Here is a 20,418-nt window from a genome sequence, read left to right on the forward strand (position 1 = left end):
ATGTGTCTAACAACTTAAATACCTCTTTAAAGATTTTCTACCCCATCTTATTGGTAAGGCTAATAATCTGGGGCTTTATTTGAAATTCCACTAGTTAGATACACTATTCCCCCTTTATCTGTTGTTACACTTCCCAAGGTTTGGGTGGCAGGATGGAACAAAGGCCTCCTCTCTCCAGGATGGAGGTCCACTGGAGGAGTACAAGTTAATTCTTCTGCTTTCACTTAGATAATTTTTTAAGGTTTTATAGGAGTGTGAAAGAAAATTTAAAACCTTCTTTGTTTATTTTAAGTTAATCAATCAAAAAGTTGAAGTACCCTTCCTTTCACACTTTTACTAGAAAAAGTTCACACCCCCAAAGATCACAAGCACTGCCCAGGAAAATTGAGAGGCTGTAATTGGCTCCTGTGAAGTGAGAGAGAGACAGGAAGTTATGAGGAGAAACTGCTTATAATAAGCCAGTTCAAGGACTCCTGGGAGCAATTTTAGGAGAAATTAGGCTGAAGGGGAAGCTTTTTCTGAGATTCATTCTGGGAGGCTCTTTACGAAAATACATTCAGCATTTGTGAGTCAGGCTAAAGAAGGCTTCTGTGCACAGATTCGGTGTTGTGAATCAAGCTGAAGAAAGAGGCTTATGCTGGTGAGACCCTTGTTGAAGAGGCTACTGGACTTCCAAGTGGAGATTAGACCTTTCAGGGAGCAAGCTGAATTTCTTTGGATAGGGTGGTACGCTAGGAAATATTTTTGACTTCCCTCATACATTTCCCTCCTTTTACTAGATTTATATTAAATTAAATTATTAAGAGCTACTAACAACATTTTTTAAGAATTGAATTTTATATATGGTGACCAAAATTCTTTTTTATTATTATTTTTGTCAAACCAAATTTTTAAGTTTATATTTGGCAACCAATTTTAATTATTACATTTGGTAGACCACAAAGGTTTGATGAATATCCTCAATTTTCTTCAATTTTCTTCACTTTTTATTATCCTTAAGTCAGGTCTTTAGTAGCTAATTTGAAATAGACAAAAAGGGAAGATTAGCCACAAGCTACAGCTATAAAGCCTATTGGAAATACCTAATTTTTTTCTGCACAGAACAGTAAGAAATATTTTTTTATTTCCCCTTTAACTGAACAATTGAATGCTTGCTGCTGCCTGGTAAACCAGGTTTTTTTTAATCAACAATCAGACCTCTCAGGGCTTTCACTTGGGGGGTTGCTTTCACCTCTCTTGTCTATCTGCCTCCTGGGCAGGATACTCTGCCCCCACAAGCTACTATCTTGCAGCCCAGAATTCCTGAGTATTAGAGGGAGTTAATAAGTTCAGCTCAGTTTTTTCTTATTAGAAAGTATTAATTATTGGGCTAAATTAACAAAGTTTAGCCTTATCTTGCTCCTGGAAGTCTATGTTTTCCTTTTTCTGAGCCTCCACATCCCTCTAGCATTAACTTAAGTGGGAGGTGGAACACTGGGGAGAGCAGTCAGAGAGAGCAGCAGTAACAATTACTAAAACTGTCCCTTAACTTTGAGAAGCTTTCAGAGCCTCCTAAGGGCAAAATCTCAACAACCCACAGCCTGTGCTCTGTACCCAAACCCTTTTGCCCTCCCAGGCTAGTTCAGTGAAGTGGCTCCCTGCTCATGTGGTCATTGAAACATGTGCTTGTGAAAGTATATGGCTGCTGGTGTTTTACCCATAGGGGGAAGGGAAAAGAAAAAAAAAAACTCTTCCAAACCTCTTAGAAAAAATTTAGGCTATACCTGGAAATTCATCTCCTTATAGTCCCTCACCATCTAAGCCTATTAAGAAAATAATTTCTGCCTCACCTAGTCTGATTCATCCCTCGACCTGTTCAATCCATTTCTCATCCAGTCCAACTCATTCCTTCCCCTGATAAACCCATTCCTCAATCCATCCCTCCTCCTGCTCAACCCATTCCTCCCCCTACTCAACCCATCCCTCCCCCTTTTCAAACTAACTTTCACTCCACCCAACCCTACCTGACCCATCTCCCCCCCTCCCCACTCCTATCACTTCTACACATCCCCTTACCCACTCTATTGCATCCCAAACAAAAAGCAAAACACCAGTAATTGAAAATAATTCCATTAAATTCCTCTTCCCCAAGGGAAATACTCACTCTTAATAGTGGAGATGTTGGGACCATTAGGCATCAAATATCTTTCATTCCACAAGATATTGAGAGATTCAGGATAAATCCTCCTTCCTTTGAAGATGATCCCATTGTGGCTATTAAAAAAAAAAAAAACCCAAACAAACCAACTTGAAAGTATTTACTGCACTCATGATCCCATGTGGATTGATGTGGAAAATTTGCTGCAAGCAAATTTGTTTCTCTTGTTAATAAGTCCCAGGGAAGGAGACCAACATCATTGGCCAAGTGAAGATCTAAAATGGATTTTGAATATAGAAGAAGAATACTTACAACTATGTCAGGCTATGGAGGCATTACTAAAAGCAACGAGAGCTTGCTCCGATAGGCCCGGTACATAGACTAAATTTGAAAATTTAAAGCAGAAAAATGATGAAAACTCCTCCCAGTTTATAGATAGACTTATGGATCTGGGAGGTAGATATACAGACCTGGATCTTTGTAGGGAAAGAGTTGTTAGACAAATAAGAAGACAGTTTGCAAAAAAATAAAAAAAAAACTGTTGTAAAGTAGTCAAACACTATTTTAAGGCTAACTGCCCAAACTGGGCTACTATGGATCTTGAGGAATTAAGAAGAGTAGCAGTTTATGTCTTTAATACTCATGAAAAGAAAGATGAAGATAATAGTGACTTAGTGGAAACATTAAGGAAGGAAATAAGAGCATTAATGGAAAAAAATTGAAAAAGAAAAAGGAAATGAAAGAGTGACCATAGCCCCTTTGCAGGAATCCACAAATCAACCATTAATGTGTTACTTCTGTGCAAAAAGGGATCATGTAATGATAAACTGTAGGAAGTGGAATCAGGTATACAAAAATGTAAATTTCAGGAATAATAATAACATTAGGAATAATTATTATTATTATGGAAATAATAATTGAAATGAGGTAAATCAATACTTCACACCAAAACACCCAAATGAGGTTCATCCACATGGTACTTAGTGCAGGAATCCCCCTCAGTATGGGAGACCGTAGAGGCATGACCAAAGGAATCTAGAAAAATCATGGTACTGTGATAAAAAGGATGGAAAGGTTTGCAATTTGCGAAACTGTGCAAAAACTGAAAAAATGCAAACCTAGGTATGATTGACAGTGGTGTGTGACCATGGGAGCCTGAGCTACAGGATCTGGGAAGATTCCATCTTGTCCAGCTGACTTTCTTCTGGTCTCCTGAGGAAGTTGAGAGGAAGGTATGAAGAGGATTTTCCTGTTGAACTGAGGAAGAATTCCTGTATCTAGATCCTGGCAGTATTCAGTCTCACTTGGACATCAAGACTTGCTTGAACGTCTAACAACAACAGATCCTGGCTCTAACAGTTTTTTTGGATTCCTGCTGAGTAAGATTTTGGAACTTGGTTAAGTTTTAGTTTAGTAACCTAGTTAGCATAGTTAAGTGAGTTTTTTTATTAAGAATAAGCATAAGTAAATCTCTAAGCCCTTATTCCTTTCCCTTCCAAAACAATAAAGTAGATTTTTATGTTCTTTTTTTCCTCTTGTCTTTTCCTTACCCAAAATCCTATCTAAACACTTTGGCTGAGTCAGCTAGGTTTGAAGAACCTGCATATTGTATTTATTTGTTGTATGATTGTATTTCTCAGTGTATTTAGCTAGCTAGGAGCTTAGGGGTTTACATAGAATTCTGAGGGTTGGCTTCCTGAAGGGGTTACTGAAGCTGCACCACAGACCCTGGCATCCATCTTGGGGCAGCCATCTTAAGAGAAAAAAAAACTGTTTTAATTGTTTGAAATTTATTTGTGTTGTCTTTAGTTTATGTACAATATACATTGTAGCAATAATACAATGGGATCTGGCATGTCTGTAGACATGTTTACAATGTACTGTTTTTGTTCTTTGATTATTTTCTGTATGTACCATATTTTGTGTTTCTGGTGTTCCCTAATAATTATCATTATGTATTTTCTATGGACTGTCGGAAACCCCTAATGGATGTTAAGCTATGTGACATCATGGCTTATGTACCTCTGGCTGTAATCTGTGCCTGTGTGGTCTATAAGTCTTGTGTCTCTGTGTGTCTATTTGTTAAGCATCTAAAATATCTGGTGACCTGATTTAGAAGGGATGACATGAAAATGATGGTTTTGCAAATGAAAATGCAAATGAAAAATTGATATCCTTGAGAACTTAGTAAATTTGAATATGACCCAAGGCTTTGCACAAGATACCAACAGAGTAAACAATAATGGGAAAAACTTAACTAGGCTAGATAAAGAGGAAGCAGCAGGAATAATTTCTTTGTGTCCACTTAGAGATATGCCAGTGGTAAAACAAAATGAAGTCCATGAAGTGAAAATACATGAGATTTTCCCCAGAAGACCTTGAGTCCATCAGGAAGAAAACACCACTTTTTAATGATGAACCTAATAGGGTGATTAAGGAGATGCATAGGGCAATTGATTTGTATGATCCAGACTACAATGATTTTGCCCTACTGATGAAGGAGGTCTTGACTAAGAGATAAAGAAAAGGAATCTCAATGAGTTTGGAGGTGAATTTTAAGCTTTCAGACTGTTCCCTCCCAATAGTGAAACACTTCTATAATACATTTTTTTTCAATTTGTACTCTCCTCCTGAAACTGGACCACAGATAATACTATTATGAAAGTCCATATACAAGTTGGACACTGTTTTAGCTGATATGTTGTCATGGAATGTTAAGTATACATTTTTGAATTTTTAATTGTATTATTGTTTTTCTTTATATTTTAATAGGATCTTACCTAGGCATACCCCAAAGCCTTAGACTATAGAAACCTGCCATTGATTGTTAAATATTATGTGACCTTGACTAATAATTGTGTCTGATTTCAGAAGAAGGGATCATCACAAAAGAGCCACTGCACAGTGCCAAGAAGCACAAGGTGAAAGAGACCCTGAATACATGCAGCATTGATGAGAATTTGCACCAAGACAGAGGACTTGTTTTGAGGTTTCAGGAAATGGCTATCTGACACCATCAGACGCTAGACTCCCTGTGCCAGATTTCTTACAAGTACCTTAGTTTGGCTGCCACTTTGACTCCCCTGTCCCTAAGAGTGAAGGAAAGATCAGACCAGGGAATCACATATTTTCCCTTTTACTTCAAAATCTAGTCCTAAGTCCTTTTTAAATTTCTCTCTGTTCTCTGTTGTCCTTTAAGTTCATCTCCAAAGAAGTCACTTGAAAATGTTTCAGAGGAATAACATTTATTCCTAAACACTCAATGTCACAGAGTACAACATGCAAATTAGGATTGTACTATTTTAACCTGCTATCATCAAGAGACAGAAAAAAATTATACTAATTTATAACATGTATATTTATATACATAATTCTATCTCAATCATAATATTGTTTCTTAACTCTTGAACTACTCTCCTGCAGATTTTAGCTAAAGAGAGTTATTTAATATTCTGCAGGTAAAATATTATTGGCTCTGTAATCATAATTTGTAGATTGAAATCCTAATTCCATCACTAAGAAACTCTGTGGTGTTAGGCAATTGATTTAATATTTTTGAGCCTCAGTGTCCTAATATGTCAAAGGAAAAAAGTGAGTTGTTTCACTTATTAAGATGTTAAGTTGTTAACTCAAGTGTCTCTCTCTGGGCAAGACTGGTAGGTCAGACTGGAATGCCTCAGACCTGACTTTGAGATAAACTCAATTTGAATTGTTTTGAATATAACAAAAGGGTTTATTTTGAAAGGATTAGAACAAGGAAGGGAAGGAGGGCCAAAGAAAATTCCCTAAACTATAATTCACTAGATCTCCCCAAAATACTATTAATCCCTCAGGGGATTCCCTTCTGACTTCAAGCTGCCTATCTCTACTCTGTCTTTCTCTGAACCCCAATATTCCTATCTAGCTTTCCTGTCTATTGTCTCTCCAAAATAGTTTGGTAGAGAAATATAGTTCAAGATGCTTTGATAGGGTGGTGACAAAATAGCAAAGTCACCCTCAGGGCTCCAGCCTAGAGGCTGAAGATTTCCCTTGATGAAAGACAGTTGGTAACTTCTCGGGTTGTCTTCTCCTCAGTAATTCAGTTATTAATTTTGTAGCAGTCCACCCCTAGCTATGGGCAAGGGGAACAGTTGATATGTACAGATTGTCTTAGAAGAGAGCATGCTCAGGCTTGAGCATGCTCAGTATTGCACATGGCTGGGAAAGCCTCTGACCCTTGACCCCAGCTTCCCCCAGGTTAGGCGGGAACACAGGTTTCTTTGTGCTCACCTGGTTAAGAGAAGCCACACCTATACCTTGTCATTAACCAATGAGAATCATCCCTATGTACTGTGTATATTTGCATATCAAAGAGATTAAATAGGGCCCAGACAGCTCCGCCTCGCTCTCTTCTGCTCTTCCTCCCTTCCAGCTCGCACTGATGGCTGTCCTTGCTGGAGCCTGGCCTTGGGCCAGGCTCCATCATTAATCTTTCTCTATCATCTCTCCGACCTGTGTGGTATTGAATCTGGATCTCTGGACTGGTAAAAGCCTTCGGAAGAGTCCCTTGATCAGAGCTTGGCTGTGGCTTATTGATAATTAATAAAGACTCATTCCTGCCACCTCATATCTCTACTTCGACTCCATCATCCCCCTCATGGTATATAAAACTTCTATCCTTTCTCTAGCTTCCTACCTTAAAGCTTCTCTCTCCCTCTGAGGAAGCTTTAAATTTGAAAATGGTATCAGGAGTACAAGGAGGCAGCAACAGATGTAATCTGGTGAATAAAATCTTTCTTATAGACCAAATGACGAATTGAGAGGAACCTCAGAGGCAGGGTTCAATGGCTTCCCACAGAAATTCAGTTAGTCCCCTCTGACAGAAGTGGTCTCTCAGCTCCAAAAATACAGGAACCAATGAAAAACTTCCAGTACACTGGCCCTTCTTATAAAAATCGCCAACATTGTTTGGAACTTTATCCTTGTGTTCTGTTCATGAGCTCCATGAGCCAACCTGAATTGCAAAAGCAAGATTCTGTGTCTTGCACACTTCTCTCTTCTTTTCTATATTTTAATACAAACTGTGGAAGAAAATACTTCCAGTATATATGTCACTTGAGTATGGAGAGGAAAGGCATTCACGCATATTAGAGTACCAAAGAACCATGAGTAATTATTAGAGAAAGTATATCTATTTAACATAATATTTCACAATTATATGGTAACTCAAGTTTCATAATGTACTTGTGAAGGTTCACAGTGTGAACAAGGTTCCCATGAAAACTTTTGGGAGATATGTAGGGTCAGTACCATTACTGACATTTTTAATAATTGAGTTAACAGACTCACAGGTAGTAGGAAAGGCAAAATGGTATAGAGAAGCATTAGTTAAGTACTGGCATGTGTGCCAGGCAGGCATGGGCAGAGCTGTTCTGTATCCCCCTCTTGCCAGTGCCCAAGAACATTTTTTTTGCATGCCTCACTCCTCTCTCCAACTGCCCAAAGCAAGCACTTCTTCCCTCTGTTCTCTGGGGTAATTTGAGAGGCTCACAGGCAGCTTGAAGTCACAATTTGGGACGGAGACTCAAAAACATTCACCAATGCTGCTAAAGAGGGTGGACTATTGGAACTGGAATTAAGAAGATCTAGGTTCAAAGCCCTTCTTTAATATGTAATACCTACGTGAAACTGGGCAAGTGAGTTACCTTCTCAGAGCAAATTTCTTTATCTTTAAAATGAGGATATTATTAGAACTTACCTCCCAGGCTTTGAAATAACATGTGTATGATATTATATATGTAATCTTTGGTTTGATATCACTATGGATAAATGGATTTACTTATTATTTGCTGTGTGCATTCATTGTGATACAGGCATTTGGTAGGAAGGGATCACACATTTGATATATAGTTTGGGGCACATTCCCTGTTAAGGAATAGCTAATGAATGCAGTTTAGAGTTAAAAATTATTTCCCTCTTAGACTAACAATATGGGGCAGAGCAATATTATTAGCAGATATAACTGTAGTCTTGTAGATCTTTTTATCTAAGGAAAACAGAGATGCCATCTGTCCTCTGGCAACAACCTTCTTGGAGGAACCAAAGTCTCTCTTGGAAAAGGATGGGGGAAGAAGATTCTAGAAATATCTTTTTATGCCTCCCTGCAATGTACATCTATTTAGCCCCATGTGAACACTAATAACATGTAGGTAGCACAGTATACCACTTACATATAAAAGTACACATTTGTTTATGCATGTGTATTTGCATTATGTTTATATGTAGAGATGTGTGTAGTGCTTTGCAAACCTCAAGAGTCTCTTTTCAAAAAGGCTATTGCCTTTTTGGTATGGAGACTCAAAAACATTCACCAATGCTGCTAAAGAGGGTGGACTATTGGACTATGTAATAGCTAACTATTAGACACATAATTTAATCCACAATTTTCCTAACAAGTCTAATTTATTTTCCAGTATACAATGTTGACTCTCAAATTCCATGGTTATTAAATCAGTAAAATATTCATTCCACAAGGAACCAGAAGCATTCTAAATAAAATATAATACATTAAAATGATATTTTTCTGTAAATAATGCAGGATTGATTTAAAATAGTTTAGCTTTGAGACATACATTACTTTTACCTTTTCTCCAAATAATTGGGGGTTTACTGCAGTCTGATGTGAATGGTACTGCAGCACAGAAAGTAATTGCATTATAGACAAATGAGAAGACTGACATTTAAGTCTGAGTGTTAAGTCAATTTGAACATAAAAATAGATAATATGCAAAGTAGAGTTTTAATTATTTTTCTATTTAGAATATTTTTCATGGTTACATTATTCATGATTTTCCCACCCCTCTTCCTTTTCCCCTCTCAGGGATGACATGAAATTCCACTGAGTTATACATGTATCATTGTTCAAAACCTATTTCCATGTTATTCATATTTGCAATAGAGTGATCTTTTAACATCAAAAATCTAATCATATCCCTACTGAACTAAGTGACTGATCATTTGTTTTTCTTCTGCATTTCTATTCCCACAGTTCTTTCTCCAGATATAGATAGCTTTCTTTCTCATAAGTTCTACTAGATTGTCTTGGGTCATTGCATTGCTGCTAGTAGAAAAGTCTATTCTATATTCTATTGTGCTATAATGAATCAGTCTCTGTGTGCAATGTTCTTCTGGTTCTGCTCCTTTCACACTGCATCAATTCTTGGAAGTCTTTCCAGGTCACATGGAATTCCTTCATTTCTTTATTCCTTTTGGCACAATAATAATCCATCACCAACGTATAACCTATATATTAGGTTATACCTATATATTAGGTTATAACCTATGCCCTAATACATGGTCAATTTTTGTGAATGTACCATGTGCTGCTGAAAAGAGGGTGTGTTCCTTTTTGTCCCTATTTATTTTTCTCCACATGTCTACTAACTCTAATTTTTCTAAGATTTCATTCACTTCTCTTACCTCTTTCTTATTTATTTTTGGGTTTGATTTATCTAGTTCAGATAGAGGAAGGTTCAGGTCTCCCACTAGTATAGTTTTTCTATCTATTTCGTCCTTGAGTTCCTCTAGTTTCTCCTTTAGAAATTTGGATGCTATGCCATTTGGTGCATACATGTTGAGTACTGATATTTCCTCATTTTCTATTCTGCCTTTTATCAGGATGTAATTACCTTCCGTATCTCTTTTAACTAGATTTATTTTTACTTTGGCTTTGTCAAATATCATGATTGCAACTCCTGCCTTCTTTTTATCAGTTGATACCCAATAGTTTTAGCTCCATCCTCTTACTTTGACACTACGTGTGTCTACCTTCTTCGTGTGTGTTTCTTGTAGACAGCATATGGTAGGATTTTGGTTTCTAATCCATTCTGCTATTCACTTGCGTTTTATGGGTGAGTGCATTGCATTCACATTCAGAGTTATGATTACTAGTTGTGTATTTCCCAGCATTTTGATTTCTACTCCTAGTTCTGCCTTTTCTTCTTTCACTATTTCCATCTACAACAATGTTTTGTTTTTAATCAGTCCCCCTAATTCCCACCCTTATTTACTTCCCTTTATACCCCCTTCCTTCTTATTCCCCTCTTATATTATTTACAGTCTTTTTACACTACCCCTCCACACTCTCCCTCCCTTATACTGCTTCCCTCCCGACCAATCCATTTCTTACCCTTCTACTTCCCTATAGGGCACAAATCATTTCTCTGCCCCAATGTATTTGCTTTTTCTTCCCTCATTGAGTCAATTACAATGCACATGAGTTGAGTATTTCCTATCTCCAACTTCTTTACCTACCCTTCCAGTTTTTTATTTTTTGCTCCCTCCTGCCATGAGCTTCTTTGTGACATATAAATTTACCCCCTTTTGTTTCTTTTCCCATTTCTTTTAGTATTAACTCCTTTTTAAGCTCTCGTTGTATATATATATATATATATATATATCTTGCTGCTGAGTATGAATGCCGACACCAGGCCACAACTGCACCTCCAGTAACAACTGGTGTTCTGGTGTTCCATGCCCCATGTGCTACAAACTTTGTGCCTCAGTCTTTGGACTCCAAAGCCATATGAGAGTACACTGTAGATGATAATGCACAAAGACAATAGTCATTCTCGGTCACCGAGAGACTACCACTAATCTATATACATATTTATATCTTGGCATTTCATCCAAAAAGTATGTCACTGTTCCCTCTAAGTGTAATTCTTCTAGCTGCCCAGGTGATAATAACAATTTTTAAGAGTTACCAATAACCTCTTTTCTTATAGGGATACATATAATTTTAACTTATTGGGTCTCTTAAAAAACGGTTTTTTTTGTTTTGATTTTCTTTTTTCCTTCTTTCTTAATTACCCTTTGATGATTCTCTTGAGTTCTGTGCTTGGGCATCAAACTTTCCTTTCAAGTCTGGTCTTTTCTTTACAAATGCTTGGAATTCTTCCATTTTGTTGAATGATCACACTTTCCCTGGTTAACAATAGAGTCAGTTTTGCTGGATAGTTGATTCTTGATTGTAGACCTAGTTCCCTTGCTTTCTGGAATATCATATTCCATGCCTTTTGGTCCTTCAATGTAGATGCAGCCAGATCCTGTGTTATCCTCACTTTGGTTCCATGGTATCTTGATGACTTCTTAGCAGCTTGTAATATTTTTTCCTTGGTCTGATAGTTCTTAAATTTGGCTATAATATTCCTGGGTATTGTCAGTTGGGGATTAAGTACAGGAGGTGATCTGTGGATTCTTTCAATCTCCACTTTTCTCTCTTGTTCTAGAATATCAGGACAGTTTTCTTGGATAATTTCCTGTAGTATGATGTCCAGGCTTTTTCTTTTGTCATGGTCTTCCGATAGACCAATGATTCTTAAGTTGTCTCTCCTGGAATAATGTTCTAAATCTTCTGTTTTGTGAATGAGATGCTTCATATTATCCTCAATTTTTTTTTCATTCTTTTGATTTTGTTTTATAGTGTCCTATTGCCTTGTGAAGTCTCTTGTTTCTAATTGTTGTATTCTGGTTCTTAAAGACTAGATTTCATCCTTGGCTTTTTGGCCACCTTTCTCCTTCTGGTCTGATTTTCCTTGGAGGCCATCTTTCATTTTCTTTGCCTCATCTTTCATTCTCTTTGCCTCATTTTCAAGCTGGTTGATTTTGGCTTTCAAGACACTATTTTCTGTTTCCAGATGACTTATCTTACTTTTTAAGTTCTTTTCCCAGTGGTTTTCATCCTCTCTTAATTGTGTTTTGAATTGTGTCTTGAGTTCTTCCAGAGCCTGTATCCAATTCACTGGGGTTTCTGTTTATTTTCTTGGTGTTCCCATATCCTTCCCTGTCCTGTTTTCTCTTTGTTCATTGACTGTATAAAAGCTGTCAATTGTAATTTATTTTTTCTTTTTCTGTTGTTTGCTCATATTTACCCCTTCTTTACTCCCTGTAGTTTCCTGAGCTCTTGTTTCTCTCATTTTTTTGTGGTTTTGGACTTTTCCTTCACCTTCACCCTTGGAGCTTTGTTAGCAAATCTTTCAGAGCAGTCTTTGGGGGAAGGATGTTGAAACTTGAGATTTGCTGCCCTCTCTAGGCTTTGATGGGATTAAGTACAGCAGTGTGTGTGTGTGTGTGTGTGTGTGTGTGTGTGTGTGTGTGTGTGGTGGGGGGTTGGAGTTTGAGCTTCCCTGCCCTCTGAAATCTTTGGTGGGATTAAGTCCAGCTGGGTTGCTGGATATGCCCTGAGACCAAAACCTCGTGAAGGGGGCTTCACAATATGGAGTTCCTCTGCTGCTCCAAGTAGGCTGCCTGCTCTATACTCCCTGTTTCTTTTCTAACTTCTTCCCCACTGCCTGTTTTGGAAGCTCTGAGCCTGGCACAGCTTTACCCACAAGGTACTTCCTCTATATCAGCACCTTTGCCCACCCAGAGGTTCCAACTGCCACTGGAAGCTTAGAGGTCTACATGGTGAAGAGGTCCTGGAACCTTCCTTCTTTCTTCCCCTTAAACTGGAGTGTTCTTGAATTTCGGTTTTGGGGGGCATACCTTTTAAGTTGAGCCCAGCAGGAGTGTTCCTTGGCTCTGTCTTGTTAGGTTTGATTTTCAGTCCACTAGGACCATTTAGAATGTAATAAGTAAAGAAGGGTTTTCAGAGGTCTGAACTTTCACTGCCTCTATGCTGCCATCTTGAATCTGCCTACTCCATAGCTTTTAAATGGTTTCTTTCTAGCAGTTTGAAGTATTTTTCCTTAGTTTGGTAGCTCTTGAATTTAGTTATTATATTCCTTGAAGTTGTCATTTGAGGGTTTCTTTCTGGAGGTAATCTGTGAATTCTTTTAATTTCAATTTTCTTTTTGTGTTCAAGGGTCTCTGAGTAATTATCTTTGATAATTTCTTGTAACATAATGTCCAAGGTTTTTTCTTCTTTATGGCCTTCAGGTAGTCTAATAATTCTCATATTGTCTCTCCTAGATCTATTTTCAAAGTCATTTTTTCCCCATATTTCATGTTTTCCCTTTTTTTTTCATTCCTTTGATTCTGCTTTGTAGTTTCTTGATTTCTCTTGAAATTAGTTTCTAGATGGTGTAAGGTTTGTATTAAATAGTTCAACAAAGTGAGGAGAGCAGTTTAGCAGAAACTTTGTTTAATTTAAGAAAGATATACAGATATAAAAGTAGAGATTATAAATCTTATACCACATAAATATGCCTAAAATTCCCAATACTACCTAAAATTTCCTAAAACTCTCTCTGACTTCTCAAAATAGATGCTTCTAACTGGCACACCAAGCCTAATCTACTATAGTCTCTCTATAAATTATTCACTAACTACCAACTCCCTAAAATAATATATAGCCACCATGCACTCCTTCAATCAGTTTTCTATATCAGCCCAACTGTCAGCAACCACTGCCAGAAACTCCTTGTCTCAGAGACTGACTTCTTGTGCTCTTGAGATCTTAGAGGTAAAATACCTCCAACTATCATTGGCTGCTTCCTTATCTCCTCAATCACCAACTGTTCCCCCAAATATCCTGTCAGAGGGAAGGCTACTTCCTCTACTCAGGTCCTGGTTTCTTTCATAATGGAATCTTCAGCTCTGACTCACTGACTCACTGAACCTGTCAGTTCTGATATACTTAGAAACCCTGCTCTCTAGACTCTTAAGGAGTCAGAGGGAGATATTTAGAAAATCCCTTTAATAATGATCAATCTCTTGATATCATTAGTTTCTAGATGGTCAATTCTGATTTTGAAGGCCTGAGTTTTCTGTCAGTTTTTTGTTTTCCTTTTTAAATTGGCCCATTTCTTTTTGCTATCATTTTAATTTCTCTTTCCCACTTTTCCTCTGCCCCTCTTAATTGTTTTTTCAAGTCCTATCTGAGTTCTTCCAGAGTCTGTGTCGAATCCATATTTTTCTTTTGGACTTTGTATGTGTTTCCTTTGATTTCACTGTCCTCTTCTGTGTCTTGTACCTTGTTCTTTCTCTCCATAAAAATTCTTTAGAGTTAGGTGCTTTTTTTGTTGTTTGCTAATTTTTTTATGTTTGTTCATTCATTGCCTACCTTTTCAGTTTTTCTTTTCTTGAAAGTTGTTTCACACTATCTCCTAGTTGGTTCTTTCACCCCTGTATTCATTTTGTGGTAATATTTTAATCTTGTCAGAGGAGATTCTCATGGTGGAATGGAGCAGCTCTGGAACACTTTGCCATATTGGCTATACCCCCAGATATTCAGTTTTTTAAATGAGATATTTTATAGCTTCTTCTATTATTTCATTCTTTTGATTCTGTTTTATTGTTTCTTGTTTCTCATGAAATCATTTGCTTCTCTCCCAACTCTAATTTCTAAAAGCTAAATTCCTTCCATGACCTTTTGATCCTCCTTTTCCATTTGTTTTATTCTACCTTTAATTGAATCCTTTTGTTCACCATATTATTTTGCCTCTTTTTGGCAATTTATCTTTTTAAGTTATTTTCTTTTTGTTTTACTTTCATCCCCCTCCCCATTTTTCTTTGACCTGTCTCATTTGATTTTTTAAAAATTCTTTTTTGAGTTCTTTCAGCTTTGGGACCAATTTCCATTTTTCTTTGAGGTTTTGTGTGTGGCTACTTGGATGTCATCATCTATTGATTCTATGCTTTGTTCTTTGTCTACATAGAAATTTTCTATGGTTAAGTGTTTCTTTTATTTTTTGTCTATTTTCCCAGCATTTTTTTTTGCTTTTGTTCTTGAGAATTCTGAAACCTACTGATTCTTTCTCCTATATTGGTGGCTTCCTGTGAGCTATTTTGCCCTTGGGCTAGTTCTTCATCTCAGAGTAGTCTTGAAAAGGCCAAGCACAATGAACTCCCAGTCCTCACTGCAGGGTGATACCAGGACTTGGGACATCAAGGAACTGATCTCGGTTTTGGAGTGCTGTGTTGTGTGTGTAGCCAGGGTCCTGAGTTTCTGAAGTTGAGCTATGCCCAGGCTTATAACCTGGTGCAGTAGGTGAAAATGGAGGTTGGTAGGTCCTTCTCTGTGTGTAGTCATGTTTCCATTTCCCCGTTATTACATGAAAATAAACTCTCTCTGCCTTCCTTTCAAGTTGTATTTCTCTAGAGAGTCCTCTCATTTCATCTTGTTATTTGTTTTTGATTTCTACCATTTTTTCTGCACTTTTAAAATGTTGCTTTGGAAGGATTGTCAGAGTGGTTTCAGTTTTTGATGCTACCAAGCTATTTTTGAAAGAACACTGTGCTTATGACTAACAATTTTTTTTCTTTTCAAAATTATTCTAGTTTTTACTTAACATGTTTTCAAAAGAAATATAGTTTATAAATAGTTTGAGTCCTGGGTAGTTAAATGTTAGTTTGCTATATTAATTTGTTTGCTAGATCTACAACTTACCTGCAATGTTCTGATTGCCCAAGTCATTCTACTTTTGTCTTCTTTCCTAGGTACTACTGCATTGTCCAAATTTATTGATGCCTTTTTGTCAGACCTCATCTATTCTGAAGATACAATAAGTAAACCATGAAATAAGTTAATTAAAGTGTCCTAAATGTGTCATTTATCTAGATAATTTTCTAGTTTTCTGACTTAAACCTAAATTGAGTAATAAATAGTTAGAGTTTTAGGCAATTCAAGCAAGAACTATGGTGAAAACTTTTTGAGACAATAGAAATATATTCACCCATTAGATAATATCACAATGTGGCTGCCTATTTTGTTTATGCATTAGACCAATTTCAAAAGAGGAGAAGACTGGGTTAAATAATGTGAAATTCTAGAAGCAGCTGGTGACATAACAGGACCCTGAATGGGCTAAGTTCGAACCTAACCCCTGAAACATCAAATACAAGGGCATGGGAGTTATTTCACTTCAATATGCCTCAGTTTCTACAAATACAAAATGGAGGTAATAGTGACACCTATCTTATAGGATCTTGGTGAATATCAAATGAATATATATTTTTAAAGATTTAGTACAGTATCTAGAACATAATAGACAGTAAGTACATGCTTATTCACTAATCCTTCCTTCTTCTGTAAAACTTGGCATTAAATTTACAAACATTTTCAGAAATGTTTCATAAATCTAATAAGTAACTAAAAATAGCCCTGATTCTTGATTCAACAAGAAGTGACATTAAAAGTAAATGTATTTGTTACTCTAGGCATAACTAGATTAATTTCCAATAAAGTAATCATAATGAACTTCAAACTAAAACCACATCCATAGGATTTGATGCTATTCTATGACTGACACATGAAAAAATCATATGCTGATCCTAGATGTGCTTGTTGGGGAGTGGCAGATTTTTAAGTATAATATTCATATTTCTGTCATTAGGAAGAAAATTACTAGAAGTTAGTGTGAAATTTTAGGCCTCAAAATATAACATCTTTATATTTAGATTTAGCTAGCTGAATATATCCTTCCAAAGGTCTTTCCCAACCTTTGTTTTGCTTTGTCTGCTGTGGAATATTTTTACCACAAGATGGCAATATTTTCTCATTTGGCTGCATACAACTCACAGAAGACTTGACATAGGTTAAACTATTAAAAACATTTGTGCCCCCTAGGGTAAAATAAAATATCTAATTTTGTTTTTTTCTAAAAAAATAATTAAAATATTATTAAATATACTCATAGGCATATTACTGTAAAAGTCATAGATGATGAGAGTTTAAAGAAAATAAAACTTAAGTCCTAACCAGAAGCTCTTCTGCTACTTCTATTATATTCAATGATTTTTTTTCTCCAAATATATAGTGCTCTTCCAGTCTTCTTATAAACCAATAGGTTTTTTTGTTTGTTTGTTTTTGGTATTTTGTTGTCAACATCAGAAATCCAATGTGGTATACTGAATTCCAGGAAGTCAAAAAGAATTAAATTTTATTCAGCATATCTGTAGAAAGTGATCTAAATCTTCATACTGTTTCCTATACTTTGGAGGGGTACCATATATTTGGGGAATAAGAAATGCACTTCAAATAGTCTTATTCATTTTGTTCAGCTCTTTGTCAATTAAACTATTGCATAGTTGTTAATGTGCTGTTTCTATTAAATAAAATCCTTTAATCCCCAACTTATGCTAAGAAATCAAATAATAATAATGTCTACTCCACCAAAGCCCCACAAGGAAAGAAAGAGAGTGGCTAGACATGGAACTCCCCCTAATTAATATCCTGTCTACGTCAGCATGTAAGGATAGGACAGAAGCAGGTGCTGGAAATCATAATTTTGTTGGGGATTGTAGTATTGCTGGGGATTGTAGTTTTGAGGGTAACAGATTCAAATTATACAATCCCCCCTGAGGCCCTTTGGAAGACTAGTCTCCCCAAATGGATCTTGTAAACATAACCAACTTATAAATTACAATAATTTGGGGATAAAAGGGAAAGAGGACAAAACCAATAATTACTAGGCACATTGACAAAAAGGTAATTGGGGGGAAGTCCCCTTTGACATTAGAGTATACATACAAAATAAGTGTGTTACGATTTCTCACAGTTCAATTTCATTACAATCCAAAGTTCATTCTGGATCTTTTTGTGCAGTGTGAGGTTTTTGCAGGCATCTTCATGGCACCTTCTCCAAGCAGTTCACTTCCTAGATTTTGAGAGTTAGCAAGTTTCTTAACTGTTATAAAACTAGAATTTTATGACAATTATATTATTCCTTTTGAGGAGGGTGTTGAAAAACATACATATCAACTCAGGACACATTGATTTTTCACTAAGAAGACAGTTTTATAAAAAAAACCCAGTAGTATGCCATGTATACTAAGTATACCAAGTATAAATGAATTCAAGAAAACCTTTTGGGTCTAAAACATCACCAAGAATCTAGATCATGCTGGTGAAGGTAAATTAAACTGAAGAGTTAAAAACCATCCAGAAGCTACTTAGGCTTCATGGGAATTGCTCCCTCTTGGGAGTCATTCAGGAGAACCACACCCTAGGAAAACCATCCCAGCTCCTCTGGTATGAGACTATAAAAGCCTTAAAAGTCATGTTTTATATGTCTCATCCATTACAGTTTTACAAATGCGGAGGTGGGGATTAGTGCTTTAACACTTAACTTTAGCTACTAAATTGACCCTTACCTCTTGTTACAAACAACTCAAAGGTGCTTTTATAATGGTATGTTCTCCAGTCCAGTCATATGTAATCAAGGAAGAATGACAAAAAGCAAAGAAAATATGAAAGGTAATGAAAATGGATCCAAGAGAAGTAGATGGAACCATCATGAACCAACAGGGGAAGAATTCCATGGAATTCTAAAGAGGATTCAAAAGGAAAAGCTGTTGGCCAGAGGGAGGACTGGGTACTCTTTGACTTCTCTCCTCACTTCTCTTCTGACTCTCTCACCAGAGACTGTCTAGAGCTATAGAGAGCAGAATTGGGTTTCCACATACCTTTCCTACCTGGCTTGTGCTGAAGAAGTGTTACTGCTTTGTTCTGAAGATCATCTTTTACCATCATTTCATTCTTGAAAAGATATTTGATCTCTCATTAAATATAGATATAGACAAAGTAGGGGTAGGGTCTATCCAACCTCTCTGTTCTGGCCTTTCCCCCCTTTTATCTCTTTGCCATAGAGATAAATTAGCCAATTAGTATATCAAACTAGCTTTGAATTTTGTAATAAGGAGGGAAGATTCAAAATCACCTAGAAGCAGAGTTGGGAGGGGTTTGACTCATTCTGGGTCAGGTCCAGACTCCATTAGGCTATGGTGAAGAAAGAGGAAGTGCTATACTCTAACCAGCCCTTACAACAGCTGGTTTTGTGTTTCATAGTGTTGGGAAGGATTCCTCTCTCAATCCCACCAATACACATATGATGAGGTACAAATAAAGAAAATATAACAGCACATATAGCTAATTGTCAAAACACAGTAACTTAAAGTGGCATAGTGTAACAGAACTTAACAAACAAAATAAAATCTTAAAACAAGCAATCAGCAAATACAATATATGTGACAGGATACAGGCACTGAATTCAAGTGTCCTTTTTTATGATTCTGATACAGAAACTTCCATAAAACAATGGAGTCTGAAAAGTCTTAAAAAACCACTTCCAGGCTCTTTAAGGTTCCTTCTCCTCCTCAGGACCATTATCCATTTAGATTCCTTTTCTCATACCTCTGGGATTTTCCATAGTGAGGGAGAATTCCTCAATGAACATAGTGTGGAGGAATCTCATATCAGATATATTGTAGAGACTGAGCAAACCAGAATGGCAAGGGGGTATGGGGAGACCAATTTCTCCCTTGAATCTCAGGATTATTCAAGCTAATTGCAAGGACCAGTGCACCCAGGAATAGTAGGAATAAAGGATACCCTACAACTAGGAGATTTTTGAGATAGGTAATGCACTACTGCCCTTTCACCAAGCGGGCCATGCTTGCAATTCTACTTCCTGTTTGGAAGAGTAACCTCCCTTCTATTTTCCATTTCCCTTAGGGGTAAAACCTTAGGGAGAAGCTTGCTTCCCCTACTATATGGATAGGGAGTTTAGAGGGGAGAAGCTCTCTTGCCTAAGGGAAACACACCTGGGCTTTCAAGCCAAACAGTGAGCAAACATTCAGCTGTTGGAAATGTAAGGGAAAGACGGATCTATACTTTCCAAGTCTCTGGACTTGGAAATCCAATGTATATACTGTCTACATCAGCATGTAATGACAGGAAGTGAATAGGGTGCTGGAAATCTTAGTCTTGCTCGGGATCAGAGTTTTTAGATTAATAGCTTCACATTACACACAAGCATTGCTGTGGAACAAGCCAGACATAAACAAAAAATTTAAAGTCCAAATATAATTCACAAGAGAAGCCCAAAAAGGTTTAAAAAATGAAGAGAAAATTTAAGGGAATCAAGGACAAAATGCAAGGAAAAAGGATTTCCATAATTTTCAAAAATTATTCTTAGTAGTAGAGAAGATAGAAGGAAATTACTCAGAAAGAGGGTGGAGAAGTAAGCTGATTATGATTATATGATGTATATGATGATATATGATGACATGATGTATATGCAAATGTGATGATATGGCATAATATGTATATATGATATGATATATATGCATATGAATAATAAGTAAAAATTAATCAAGGACTGAAAGAGAGGTTTGCACTGGAGTTAAGGGAAGGAAGAAATAGAATGGGGCAAATTATATGACATAAAGAGGCCTGAATAATCATTATAGAGAGGGGAAGATAAAGGTGGTGATGAGCAATGCTTAAACTTTACTCTCATTGTAACTGACTCAGAGAGGGGAAAACAAATATACTACATGGTATAATAACCAAATTAATA

At 36.7% G+C, this 20,418-nt stretch overlaps 1 long non-coding RNA gene across 1 annotated transcript in view; it reads right to left on the reverse strand.

Annotated features, from left to right (window-relative positions):
* Positions 1 to 829: 829 nt before the first annotated feature.
* The window catches only part of LOC103092275 (uncharacterized), a 36,503-nt gene continuing 16,914 nt past the window's right edge, over positions 830 to 20,418 (reverse strand). The window contains exons 2-4 of the long non-coding RNA XR_001623967.2: positions 15,507 to 15,610; positions 2,144 to 2,253; positions 830 to 1,015 (exon numbers count right to left, since the gene is read on the reverse strand). This is a non-coding gene — a long non-coding RNA (uncharacterized LOC103092275). The remainder of the gene's footprint in view (positions 1,016 to 2,143; positions 2,254 to 15,506; positions 15,611 to 20,418) is intronic.

Source organism: Monodelphis domestica, chromosome 8 (genome assembly GCF_027887165.1).
Source record: "Monodelphis domestica isolate mMonDom1 chromosome 8, mMonDom1.pri, whole genome shotgun sequence".
Lineage (NCBI taxonomy): Eukaryota > Metazoa > Chordata > Mammalia > Didelphimorphia > Didelphidae > Monodelphis > Monodelphis domestica.